The sequence below is a fragment of the Pleuronectes platessa genome, chromosome 10, assembly GCF_947347685.1.
Source record: "Pleuronectes platessa chromosome 10, fPlePla1.1, whole genome shotgun sequence".
Lineage (NCBI taxonomy): Eukaryota > Metazoa > Chordata > Actinopteri > Pleuronectiformes > Pleuronectidae > Pleuronectes > Pleuronectes platessa.
The window spans coordinates 2,824,543-2,838,302 of NC_070635.1; the positions used below are offsets into that span (position 1 = coordinate 2,824,543).

At 43.2% G+C, this 13,760-nt stretch overlaps 2 long non-coding RNA genes across 2 annotated transcripts; both read left to right on the forward strand.

Moving 5' to 3' along the window:
* The first annotated feature begins 3,826 nt into the window (after positions 1-3,826).
* On the forward strand, positions 3,827-4,331 carry LOC128448896 (uncharacterized). The gene is made up of 3 exons (XR_008339820.1): positions 3,827-3,864; positions 4,027-4,127; positions 4,249-4,331. It is a non-coding gene; the product is annotated as an uncharacterized LOC128448896 (long non-coding RNA).
* A 4,060-nt stretch (positions 4,332-8,391) lies between these two features.
* Positions 8,392-8,941, forward strand: LOC128448860 (uncharacterized). Its single transcript, XR_008339818.1, has 3 exons — positions 8,392-8,495; positions 8,608-8,651; positions 8,866-8,941. It is a non-coding gene; the product is annotated as an uncharacterized LOC128448860 (long non-coding RNA).
* The last annotated feature ends 4,819 nt before the right edge of the window (positions 8,942-13,760 follow it).

The following is a 13,760-nucleotide window of genomic DNA, read 5'->3' on the forward strand; positions in this document are numbered from 1 at the left end:
CCGCGCATTGGGACTGTTGCATAGGCTGATGCAGGTCACGTGAAAAAGGATCCAAAGACTCGTATCCGGCAGATGAACGAATCACTGATCCGAAGACTCTGTTGGCAGAAGAACGAAACACTGATCTGAAGACACGGTCGGGAGGTGAACGATTCATTCATCTGCCGGGTACGAGTCTTTGGATCATTTTCCACGTGACCTCCATAGGCTCAGAAGAGGAAACAGTTACCTCATCCCCTTTCGCGTGACAGCTGTTAAAAAGCAGCAATGACTGACAGCTTTTGTGTGGCAGATCATATATTTTTTAAGAAAACCTCCTCTATTAAATACAGTAAAACATGACAGTTTGTATGGTTTTAAATTGTCATTTATTGTCACACTGGCATTTAATTATCACGGGAAATAATTACACTGCACTAAACTGTAAGTGTAAATGTAAAGTGAAAATAACAAAACCAGTCATTATGACTTGTGAATAGGGCTGAACGATTAAGATTTAATATGCGATTCTTTTATTTTATCCTCTCTTCCCCCCCCCAAAAAAAAATAATGAATGATTTAAATATGACCAACACAATATTAGATACTGTACAACATTCTTTCCCACATTTTTATTTGAATGCAGCGTTGTTATAGTCAGTGGATCAGCAGCAGTTTAAGCTCTGTGTCCGCGGATGCGGCGGGCCAGCTGGATGTGCTGGCAGCGTGCGAATCAGCAGCTCCATAGATTCCCGTTCATGTCCGGGTGGACGTGCAGCGGTATGGAGGTGCCGGGCGATTTTCCCGTGCGCCACCCGCACCGCGGTCACCGGCGAGATGAGCTCGCTCTGTGTGGCCGACACGTCGGCCGAAGACTCTGTGGGCAGATGAACCCGATCATTGATCCAAACACACGGTCGGGAGTTGAACGATTCGTTCATCTCGTTTGCACCCCCCCGCACCCCCCCCCCCCTTGAAACGAACGAATGACTCAAAAAGAGATTCGTTCATTTTACTGAACGAGATTCAAAGAACCGACACGGTAAAAAGATCCGAACTTCCATCACTACTGAGGAACTCATCGGTGATGAACGGAGGGACATTGGACAGGACCACCTTGGTAGCGGGGTGGGACAAAGGCAGTACCTGTACAAAACAGCCGTTCACGGTGATACCTGTCTCGACCACAGAGTTCACCTTCTACACCCGGTCTAGGAACACAACCACGGCGCTGTTCATCCGGGCGGCCGACACCACGCCGCTGTGACCGACCTTCTCCCCCACAGCGAGCCCGATGCTCTCCATGCTGCAGGGGAAACTCACACATATCTTAACCCCCATGTTTTCGTGTCAGTTATTTCAAATTCACGCTAGCCATGGCGGCTGTCAAGCAACCAGCCAGACGCTCGTGAGGTGAAAGACACCCAAAGCAAGACCCAACCACCAGAAAATAAACTATTGTGACTCTAATTTGATATGTGATTGAAAAAATATAACATTTACAACAAAAAAAGACAAATAAATAACGAAATCACACTGTTCAGTAACTCGCTCACGCACCACATTCCCAGCATGCACCGAGAGAGAGAGAGAGAGAGAGGTGTCAGTGCGTGAGTGAATGTGATGGAAGATGTGTTCATATTAGTTATTAAATTAAGTAAAAGTAAAGATTAAAAATTGGTAACTTAAATCTTTAGATCTTTGTGAACTGAATATATATATATATATTTTAAAAGCAGTTACACGTTTAGGGGACAAAATTTTTCTTTCTGGTCAAAAGCTCCAACTAAACCACCGGCGGTTCAGTCAGTAGAATTACAAACAGACTTAGCATAAGGAATGGTTTTGTGTAAATTCACAGATGTTTATGTTTTGTGTGTCAGTCCAGAGGTGGTGAAGAATGAGCCTTACGGAGAGAAAGCTGATATCTGGGCGTTGGGCTGTATCCTCTACCAGACGGCCACTTTACGTCCTCCGTTCTACAGCAGTAACATGCTGTCGCTGGCCAACAGGGCAACACACAACACAAATGCTTGACAATTAATAATTGTAATTGATCTTTTCCTCTTATTCCCTCCTTGTAGATTGTGGAAAGCGACAACCAGCCGGTTGAAGAAGGCTCTTTTTCTGAGAGAGTGACAGACATGATTCGATGGTGGGACTTTTATTTTTAAATTAATCATACTGACTTGTGACTGCACCTGCCCGAGGGTGTTTTACACAAGCCCGCAAGTTTTATAGAATCCATAAAAGAAGGACTTCAGTCTTAGTTGTAAAAAATGTCATGACTAAATAAATTTAAATGTTATATTTCACTGACACTCATGTTGATCCGCTGGTGTTTTACGAGCTTATTTCCTCTGCCAAGGAGGTAACGTTTTCAAACATAAGCAACTGTGCATGAATCCATAAAATGTCTTATTAAATGATTTATTTTGAATCATTAAAAGATGGGTCGTTTTTCAGCATTTGCTTCAATTTCTCAGTAATGAATCCTGTTGTAAAGGGCCAGAAATATTTATGCTGTTGAGATTGAACATTCTGGATAAGATACAGATAGTAATCGTAGATCTGGGGAAAGAAAATGCTGAAATCTGTGATTGAGTGGCATTTAAACTCAAAGAGCGATTCTACTTAACCTGATAAATTCATTCTAAAAAATCATAGTTGTCATAAATTTGATCCCACTTATATTTTCACTGTTTTAAACTAAGAGCAATTGGATATCTGTTTCGTTATGGACCTATCAGGTGTCTGAGTCCAGATGCAGACCAGCGGCCGGACGTTGTGGCCGTCAGCTCCAGGATCTGTGACCTCATCATGAAGCTGATGGACGGACTCTACACTTCCCAGAATGTTCTGGAGAGAAGAGCAGAGAGAGACAGGAAACGAGCACATAAGTATTTTCTGGAGCGACACAAAAGCAGGAGGAGCTGCTGCCTCTGGAGTCTGTCGCAGGTAATGAAATGATGTCGCTGAGGAAAACTTGGATGGGACCTGAACGTTTCATATCCTTTTATGATGTTATTAGATGTTTTTTGTGAAGGTGAATTAAAGCTGTGATGCACTGATTTCAGGAAACACCCTCAATGCAAAGTGAATATCAGATTCCCTGCTCATCTGCCACCTACAGCTCAAACCACAGCGAGGAAATAATCTGTCCAGGTGAATCTGTTTCCTGTTTCATTCTGCTTATTATTTTAAAACCAACTGGAAGCATTTTAAATTCATCATCACACCATGTTATTAATAAGTATGTGTATGTGTGTTCAGAAGAGGCCTCAGATGATGATGCTGAACCGTCTGACATGAAAAACTCCACCACTTCCCTTGAGGGAAAACACTACGGTGAGTTCTCTGGAGTAATCAGAGTAATTTATTATTCAGCCAATGCTCACATTGAAAACATGGTATTATTTCCCGATTAGGACGTTTGACCCTTCACTTATTTGATTGTTGGTTTTGTTTCTGAATGAAGATCTGACAGTGATATCTGTTATTATTTCATGTTTCTGAAAGATGTCCAAACAGATATAACTTCAACCCTTCACTATCAATGATACTCAACTCTGGTCCTGCTGATTTGATCTTTTTCCTTTGGTTTTGTTTTAAAGCAGTGAAGCCCAGTTCCTGTGCTACACCTGACCCAGTTCTACATAGGTAAGTGAAAAAGCTCACATTATCTTTTTCTGCTTGATCTTGTGGTCAGTGAGAAGGAATCAAGCAGTAAATTATGTTTACTTATCCATTTATTGATACACCATTTTTTTAAGACACACACAAACATTTCTTTTCTCACATTGTTTATTGACATCTCCTTCCTCACTTTTCTGCCTTTTCCCCTCAGTAAGGATTATGCTGCAGCAAGAACAAGAGCGAGACCAGGTACGTTTTCAGCCTAAGCCCAAAACCTAGCCCTCTCTTTCAATGTCTTGACTATATGAGGAGACGTCACAAATTAAACAACAGATTTTCACGCAAACGTTTTAAAGTTTGACCGTTATAAACCATTGTCTGTCCTGTGTCTGTTCTTGGGTCCTAACACAGTGTCAGCAGGGATCTGCGTTTCCCAGAAGAAGCTTCGACAGATTGTGGATCCCAGCCAGAGGCTCCTCGGGCAGCTGCACAAAATTGTCTACATCTCTCAAGTATTGTAACGCACAGTTTTTGGTCACCGAAAATCCAAGAAATCCATGCAATTCAAATGATTATCTCATCGTGATCTGCCTGCAAACGGACTGGTATTGAATTGGGTTATGTCATCCCCAGCTTCCACCAGCTCCGCACCACAACATCAGACGTCGAGTCATCGAAAGATTTAAAAAGTCTCTGTTCCACTATGGAAGCGATCCTTACAACCTCAAGGTGGAGCTAAGCAAGGTTTGTACTGTCGTACTGAAATATCCAGCGGCTTCTTCAGCTCAGTTAGCCAGGTCTTGTTATTGAGGAACACCAGCCATGCCTCATGATGTGATATGACATGTTGACGTGTTGGAGTCGGGGTTGAGCTTTTAGGGCAGGGTTTAGGTTGAGGTTTAGCACAGGGATCAGGTTTGGGGAGGGTTAAACTGAGTGATGTACTTTCTGGGTTCGGCTGAGACTGACTGAATGGTGGGCGGGGCTTCCCTTTTGCAGAGCTGAGCAGCTCTTGGTTGTTCTGGAGGTTGGTGGGGGTATACGCAGCTCATGGAAATTAGAATTAATTTCTTTATGCTTCCTCCCAAGATCTGCCTCAATTTGAACCATAATGTCCTCGTTCTCCATCCTCGGTGTGTGCATGTTGTTCATCTTACTCTCTGTGGCTTTTGAGGCTTTATTTTGCTTCTCGTTTTGATTTATTTCTCTTAATAAGCGGGTTTTGTACTTCCGGAGTTTCTCTTCAAGCATGTTGCAAGTGTCTCGGTCCTTCTTGAGCTGGATTAGAGAAAGCTCTCTCTTGAGTTTGACATCTTCCAGTTCACCTTGCAGCCCATTTTTATCCAAAGCCAGTTGTTGATTTTTACACGTCAGAAGCATCAGCTCCTCTTTGTCCTTCTGCTGCTGGGAGAGGACAGCCTCATAATCCTTCTGGAGTTCATTGTATTTGCCTTGCTCCTGTTTGAGTTTCAAGGCCCAATGGTTATCTTGAGCAAGCTCTCTCTTTGTGGCTTTCTCAAGTTCAGCTCTGAGCCTCTTTTGCGCCAATATCGGCAGTTTCTGGTTTGTAAAAGTCATAAACATCAGCTTTTCTTTGTCCTTCTGCTGCTGGGAGAGAGCGACTTCCAAATCCTTCTGGAGTTGATTGTATTTGGCTTGCTCCTGTTTGAGTTTCAAAGCCCAATGGCTATCTTGAGCAAGCTCTCTCTTGGGGCCATCCTCAAGTTCACCTCTGAGCCTCTTTAGCTCCAAAGCCAGTTTCTGATTTTTAGACGTCAGAAGCATCAGCTCTTCTTTGTCTTTGTGCTGCTTGGAGAGGGCAACTTCCAAATCCTTTTGGAGTTTATTGTTTTTGCCTTGCTCCTGTTGGAATTTCGCAGTCAACTGGTTATATCGAGCACGCTGTCTCTTGTGGTCATCCTTAAGTTCACCTTGGAGCCTCTTTTGCTCCAAAGCCAGTTGCTGATTCTTACAAGTCAGATGGATAAGCTCTTCTTTGTCCCTCTGCTGTTGGGAGAGGGCAGCCTCATAATCCCTCTGGAGTTTGCAGTGTTTTGCCTGCTCCTCTTTGAGTCCAGAGGCCCCCTGGTCAACTCTCTCTTGTAGCATGGAAATAGTATTGCTTTTGGCTTCGGAACTGTTTTGAAGAGTTACCATACTGATGTGAAGGGATTTGATTTCATTGTCTTGTTCAAGAAATTTCCGTTTCATCATCGAAAGATCCTCATATGCCTGTTTGAGTTCCTTAATTGTTTTCGGTCCTTGAAAGATTACCTCACAATTCCCCTTCGACTCATCTTTGAATTTCTCTACCAGCCCATCTTTCTCTTTGAGATCAGCCGTCATTTTGCTTTTTTGCTTTTGAGGCTTTGCATATCTGTGCTCCTGGTCTTTCTCTGATTGCCTAAAATGAGCTGTTTGATCTTTTTCAACCTGCTCCTTCTTCGAAAATTTTGAAAGAGCGGGATTCTCTTTTCGCTTTCTCCTCTGGGCTTCTTTCCTTTTAGTTTCCGCTCTTGTTATTCTCAACTTCTCTTCAAGAGCAGCTTTGGCAGCTTTGTCCTTTTGGAGGTCTTTGTGCAGACCATCATAACCATCATCAGAACTTGATTCTTCAAACTGTGAAACATAGAACAATTATTGGTTTGTTGTTCATTCATTTATCTGCCTATTGACATGTTGTTTTATACTCATATGGTTATGTAGCCAAACAAAATTAATTATTAATTTATAATAATTAATGAATTATAAAAAATGCAGTCAATTACTGAAAGGGAGTCAATAATAGTTAAAATATTAGATATTACACAAGATGTAATCATTATTACAAATATTTTGTGTATAGGGTGTGAACCTACATACACACTTACCTCATAATTGGAGCTGTCGAGCTTCTCCTCAATTACTTCCTGGATCTTCTGCTCTGTCTCATCCACATCCTCCTCTTCTGTCTCCTCCTCCATCACCTCTTTGATCTTCTCCTCTGTCTCAGCCACAATCTCCTCTTCTGTCTCCTCCTCCATCACCTCCTTGATCTTTTCCTCTGTCTCATCCACATCCTCCTCTTCTGTCTCCTCCTCAACCTCTTCAGCATTCACTTTTTTTGGCATCTTCTTTGAGACACGCTGAAAGCTGATCTTGTCCTCTGTCTCATCCACAATCTCCTCTTCTGTCTCCTCCTCCATCACCTCCTTGATCTTCTCCTCTGTCTCATCCACATCCTCCTCTTCTGTCTCCTCCTCAACCTCTTCAGCATTCATTTTTTTTGGCATCTTCTTTGAGAAACGCTGAAAGCTGATCTTGTCCTCTGTCTCCTCCTCAATCTCCTCTTCTGTCTCCTTCTCAATCTCCTCTTCTGTCTCCTCCTCAATCTCCTCCTGCATCCTGTCCTTTATGCCCTCCTCTATCTCCTGGAGGTTGAAGCACTCAATCTCCTTCTCAACCTGTCTCAGAAAGTTCAGCTCTTCCACCTTAAAAGCGTTCCTGTAATCCATCACTTTCAATTTCGCCATCTTTTAAAAGAGAAAAACTTGACTTGCCGATGATTGAATTCGCTGTGATAAAACTTTGTATCCACCAACCATATATACGGTTACTACTCTTCTTCTGTTCTTTGTTCGAAGTTCCTTTAAAGACAAAGATTCAAGGACTGTTCTATTAAAGGCACAATGTGATGGCATCACTCTCAAATGTTTCTCTTTGAACCCTGCACACACACAAGATGTGGCTCTTGATCAAAGAAGAAGTCCAGTAGATGGCTGTAATACACCGTAGATTGTTTGCTAACTGCCTGTCAACCAAAGGGAATAAGAACAACACAACTTGGCTCAGTTTTCAGATACAGTTCTGCTCTTTTCCTTCTATAAAAAGCCTCAAAGACTGCGTGCAGGTCCAGCAACTGAAGCAGGATGTCAGCAGCGGCCTTAAGAACATCGACCATTCCATGTCTCCTGGCAGGCTTAAAGCTCTGGTGCTTACAGTTTGGCCTGTTACCCTGACTGACTCACAGAGGTCTGACTTCCCCTCACAACAGTTGAGAACATGGAGAAAATGATCAACTCCTATATGTATGGAAGCATCATCCTCAAGTCTTGTAGAGGAGTTTAAAGGTCCCAAGACAAGACTGGAGACCCTCTCAGAGTATTGAGACACATCTATACAGGCTGTTTGAACATCACTGGCAACAGGATGGTAATAAAATAGTAAATAAGCAACACAACAGGTAAAAGCTGCACTTGTGAGCCACCTTCAACATGGAGGACATTCAGTAGTTTGGGCCTAGGTTAGAGTCGACCCCTATGGAACAAGGCAACTCCTTCAGAGCGGCAAAAATTTGTAGTCCTGGAAATCCGGCATCAGGAAAAGGCAGCAAGATGTGCAAAGGCTGTCACTCAAGCAAAACAGGAGCAGTGGATGAAACGGGAGAGCATCTAGAAAAGGTAGGATCAGCTGGAAGGACCTGTGGGGAAATGGAAGCAAGCATGATTAGCTTCCTGCTTGGAGCGAGCTGTGACGTCCTTCTCCCACCCAAAAAGCCTGAAGCATGAAAGAAGATCCACCCTGCCCTCTATGCTCAACTCCAGCTACTCAGGCACATCTTCACTGGTTGTAAAATAGGTCTCTCCAAAGGTAGGTATACATCAACAAGTGGTAGGCATTTCAATGATGAAATCATCAATCCATGAGGTTCAGATAAAATGGGACCGTGTTCGACCGGGAACCCAACCTCAACCTGTGTGAGCAAAATAAGAATCTCCCCGTTTGTTCCCTGCAGCTCCTCCAGGCCTCTACAGAGCTGATCGAATTAGGCTCAACCAGTTCAGACTGGTGGTCTCTGGTCCACCGCTACACAGGAGACCCCGTCACTGCTGACAGCGCAGGTAGAGCCACAGTCAAGTTTGAACTGCAGAGGAGAGTGACCCCTGATCTCAAATATTGCAAATTCCTTTTTTGAAATGCCCAGAAATCTTACAGTGTTTGTTCTGTTCACAGGTGATGGGAGCCTAAAAGAGGGAGTGACCTATCAGCAGATGCAGGTCATTTTCCGGTCATTCAATAATCCATTTCCTTTTTTGCCAATTTATTAAAGGAACAGTTTGGGACATGTGCTAATTTGCCAAACTAGTACTTATATTTAAAATATGTGATTTAGACAATATACTGGTTGTTTCACTTCTGTGTATCATTCTGTAAACTTCCTTTCATTTCCACTTCATGGTCACGATTTCCTGTTGAACTGTTTCTTCACAGGGGATCATAGAGGAGCTGCTGGAGGAGAGCAGCTACTACCGAGCACCAAACAGCATTGGTGCAGAAGAGAAAAGAAAAGATCATTGTCCTCATACATCCTCATAACTGTTATTTCAGAAAGGCAACACTTGTTTACAGAAACAATAAATGTTCCACAATAAAATAATCAAATTCGCTCAAATAGGATGTGACTGTGCTGATATTGAATGGGAATGTATGATACTTTACTTGTACTGTACATGCATGTGGTTGTAATGGTTGTTGTTAAGTGTTGTTTTATTTATGTGAACTGGCAGCTTCACTAGAAAAACAACTGACTTCACCGTTTAGTGCTTTAAAGTCTCAAAAGCAAACCTCCAGTGGTTTGACTGTTTTAACTTTTAACACTTTATTTACATATTCTTCATTTTACAAAACACTTGCTCGCAATATTATTCAATAAATAAACAAGAGAGCTGATTTAAAAAAAACTCAGTCTTCTAAAAAGTGTGGAAAGGACAGCTCATTGTTCGTGACGGTGCAGAGTATGTCATTAAAACATCAAATTATTTTAAAAGACTCGAGATCAGATACCATTGTGTAAAAACTGAACTATAGTCGGAGTCTGGCCCGGAGGTTTACCAGCCACACCTGCCCGTCTCTGTTCTCTACCCTGTTTTTTCGACTAATGTAAATGGCCATCATTGCCTTGCCTGAGAGGTGGTTCAGGAGCTGCCACTTATCTCTATTTGTTTTGTTATAGGCAGCCCCGATGATAAAAACCTTCTCCGTAAAAGTGACGTTAAAATCACTAAAAACCGCAGTTAAAAGAGCGAAGAAACTAATGCTTAGTAAAAACGTGATAAATAGTTTCACGCAGGATGCAAAATGGACACTTGTTAAAAAATGGTGGGATTAAAGGCCTTTGTATGCTTCTCCGAGTCCGCTGCGGGAGGACGAACGGACGGAGCGGACGGACACTTTTTGATTTATAGTTCTACGAACCTTTTTGTTCCGAAAACAATTCACCGCCAGAACAGTAGTTGGCGCAACGGAAGTCGAGCTTAGAGGAGCCTACCTCATGAGGTATATAGAAGAAGTCCACGCTGGTTTATTTACGTCCTCCCGGCTCCTCACACACAGTGAACGATGACAACAGAAAAAGGCTGTTGATGACGCGACAGTTTTGCTGAAATAAAGTGAAACCCAGCGGGTCATAATGCTTATGTTATCGTGTCTTAGCGCAGCAGTTCCCCGGTCTTTTTTCCAAACTGCGTTGCTAATTCAACAGCTGCAACAGCTTGAAGCTACACGGAGGCAGCTAGCTTCCCCCCCAGCTTCCACACACAGTCAGCACGGACACCCGATACTAGCTACTACCAAGTGTTTGCTTCTAACCTGACGGTGTTTGAGAAACAGTGTCATGACAGCTGTGGGATTAAAGTCAGCAGGTTTTTGCGCTGTTCCCACTGCAGTTAGCATGGTGGCTAGCCCGCTATCCCCGTTATCAAAGTTCGTAGGCCCCCAGGAGGTCTTTTTCACATATGGAGAGCTTCTGGGTCAAGAGCTCCAGAATCTTCTGGGCCATCCGGGTAGACTGCAGCCCCAGCAGGGAGCCCATGCCTTGGTGTTGTTGAGTGCCGGCCCCACTGCATCCACCAGCTGCTGCAAGGTCACTGTTGCAGACCGGGTCAGTGCCACCATTAGGCCGGGTGTTGATGTGCTGCTGACGTCCAGTCTGGCTCCATTTATGAGTGGTTCTCTCAACAACCAGCACAGAGAGTCTGCTTTTTGGGACTTTTTTTTGTTAAAAAGGCCCCAAGATTTAAAAACACCTTTATAAAAAGGAGGCAACCCACTTAGTTTTAAGAATTTAGAATCTGTTAAAAACAGAGCATCATCCAACCCCAGGTTATTGGCATGCCTAAGGATGCTGCTGGCCACATCTCTCCACACCAGATCTGCTGGACCTGTGAGGTAATTTTTAATGAATTGGAGTCTAAAAGTGGCAGTCCGGTGTCGAGGCCGGTCCCGTTCGGACCGGACAGCGTTGTGTTCGTTGATTCGAGGTTCAGATGGGAAAGGCAATGATTAGACAAATTCAATGTTCAAAAGTTTCACAGTAACAAGTTTATTGTATAAGAACAATACTTACAGAGAGTCTCTGGGGTTCTGCCGGACACGTCACCAGGTTCACTGGATCATGTCGAGAAGACCCTCTCTCAATCCTCAGTAGTCCACAGTATATATATATTCAGACACAGGGTGGGCACAGAGGCGGTTCTTTTTCTTTGAGGGAATTTAGTTATTGGCCAGATGAATATTGTTTCCTCAAAATGCAGTTTTTGCAAGTACGTCACTTTCAACTGACCAGGTGTCCCATCATTGTGGCCTTGACAAACAGGGAGCTTGCCACAGTGGGGAGACCCAGCAGATTGAACATTTCAGGAGGATTTCATATCTTTTCTCACAATATTTCATGAAGCACCTCATTGTATTAGTTCTGGCACGTCCTCTCTCTTTTCTGAGCATCCGTGCTTTCATTATTTCAAATCTCAAGATGAACTTCCATCACACACTTTTCTCCGAATTATATTTTGGGTCAGATTGACATTCAGGTTGACACCTGCTCTTTCTGTGGTCGTGCTCTGGGCCTGACCCTGCGTCTGAGTCAAAAAGATTATACATCATTCTAATTAAAAGAAACTGTTGTAGCATTATTGATTATATGGATTATACAGCTAATATTTGTTCACAGGATATAGGTAAAATATAATCACAAGATACAGAGAAACATAGATATCTCAACACCGGCTGGCTAAGTGGACGAGGCCCTGTCCCTCCTCCTCCCTGGCTAAAAACAGCACCCCCTGTGGCACCCAGTGTAGTCCTCCAGTGTAATGTGGCAAGCAAGCCAGGGGGGGGGTTCCACACACATTAGGCGGTGCCACAGTTGGGATGCCACAAGGTTATTTAAGACCAGTACTCTCCCTCTAAGAGACATTTTTGGGAGAAGCCATTTCCATTTTAAAAGCCTGTTTTCAATTGTTTCTGTGACGTTCTCCCAGTTCTTCTTACGTATATCATAAAACCAGCCACTAAAACCAGGATAAAACACATCTTGAATTCTAGACCTTATTCTGTGGAGGAGAGGTTCTGGGGAGAGTGCGTAGAGCATCCCTGACAGAGCACAGCCCTGCCTGACACCTCTACACACCCTGAAAGGAGCACTCAGACTGCCGTTGAACTTTAAAACATTCTCAACGTCACTGTACAGCACCTTCATCTTAGCTATGAAGCCAGCGCTGAACCACAGGTGTTCAACGCGGTCAAAAGCTTTTTCTTGGTCTGGAGACATCCAAAAGGTCTCGAATGAGGTGGACATTGTCCACATGGACCTGCCGGACACGAAGTAGGTCTGGTCCCTGTGTATGACCTGCTCCATAGCCTCACTACGGTGAGTTCTCTGGAGTAATCAGAGTAATTTATTATTCAGCCAATGTTCACATTGAAAACATGGTATTATTTCACGATTAGGACGTTTTGATCCTTCACTTATTTGATTGTTGGATTTGTTTCTGAATGAAGGTCTGACAGTGATATCCGTTATTATTTCACCTTTCTGAAAGATGTCCAAACAGATATAACTTCAACCCTTGGCTATCAATGATACGCAACTCTGTTCCCCGCTGATTTGATATTTTTTCTTCGGTTTTGACTGAAAGCAGTGACGCCCAGTTCCTGTGCTACACCCGACCTAGTTCTACATACGTAAGTGAAAAAGCTCACATTATCTTTTTCTGCTTGATCTTGTGGTCAGATCAAGCCGAAAATTGAGTTTACTTTATCCATGCATGTAAAAAATGTGTCTTCTAAATAATGGCCAGTTGTTTCTGGGACAATAATCAAGACACAAACCAACATTTCTTTTCTCACATTGTTTATTGACATCTCCTTCCTCACTTTTCTGCCTTTTCTCCTCAGTAAGGATTATGCTGCAGCAAGAACAAGAGCGAGACCAGGTATGTGTTCAGGCTAAGGCCAAAACCTAGTCCTCTCTTTCAATATCTTGACTATATGAGGAGACGTCACAAATAAAACAACAGAAGTTCAGACAAACGTTTTAAAAGTTTGAAAGTTATAAACAATTATCTGTCCTGTGTTTGTTCTTGGGTCCTAACACAGTGTCAGCAGGGATCTGCGTCTCCCAGAAGAAGCTTCAACAGATTGTGGATCCCAGCCAGAGGCTCCTCGGGCAGCTGGTCTCTGTCTCTGTTCCACTATGGAAGCGATCCATTCAACCTCAAGGTGGAGCTAAGCAAGGTTTGTACTGTCAACTTATAATTGCCTGAAATATCCAGGTGCCCCTACATAAATTCAGTACCGTGGTCACTGAAGAGTTGAAAATAATGAATTTCCTGTAATCGTTTTCTCACTCGCAGGTTGGCACTGCTTGAATCCAGGCTTCACTGTCTCTTCTGGGTCCATAAATAGGTTTTGGTTCATAGTGAAATGTCCCAAAAAAGGTGTCGCAGATATCAACGTCCCCCACGAGATGGATTGAAAACAAATCAGTCCCGTTTCCAACAGCTCGTTCAGGACTTATTCATCCATTTCTAATTCTTGAAGTATTTTCTGAGCTGGTGAGTGGATGTTTGTATTTTCTTTATATTTTCACTCGTTCAAATGAATGGGGAAAATGCTCAATCTCCTTCATACTTTGACGCTTTATTCAGACGTTGCACAGCGGCTTCTTCAGCTCAGTTTGCCAGGTCTTGTTATTGAGGAACACCAGCCATGCCTCATGATGTGATATGATATGTTGATGGGTTGGAGTAGGGGTTGGGTTTTTAGGGCAGGGTTTAGGTTGAGGTTTAGCGAAGGGATAAGGGTTGGGGAGGGGTACAAATTAGTGA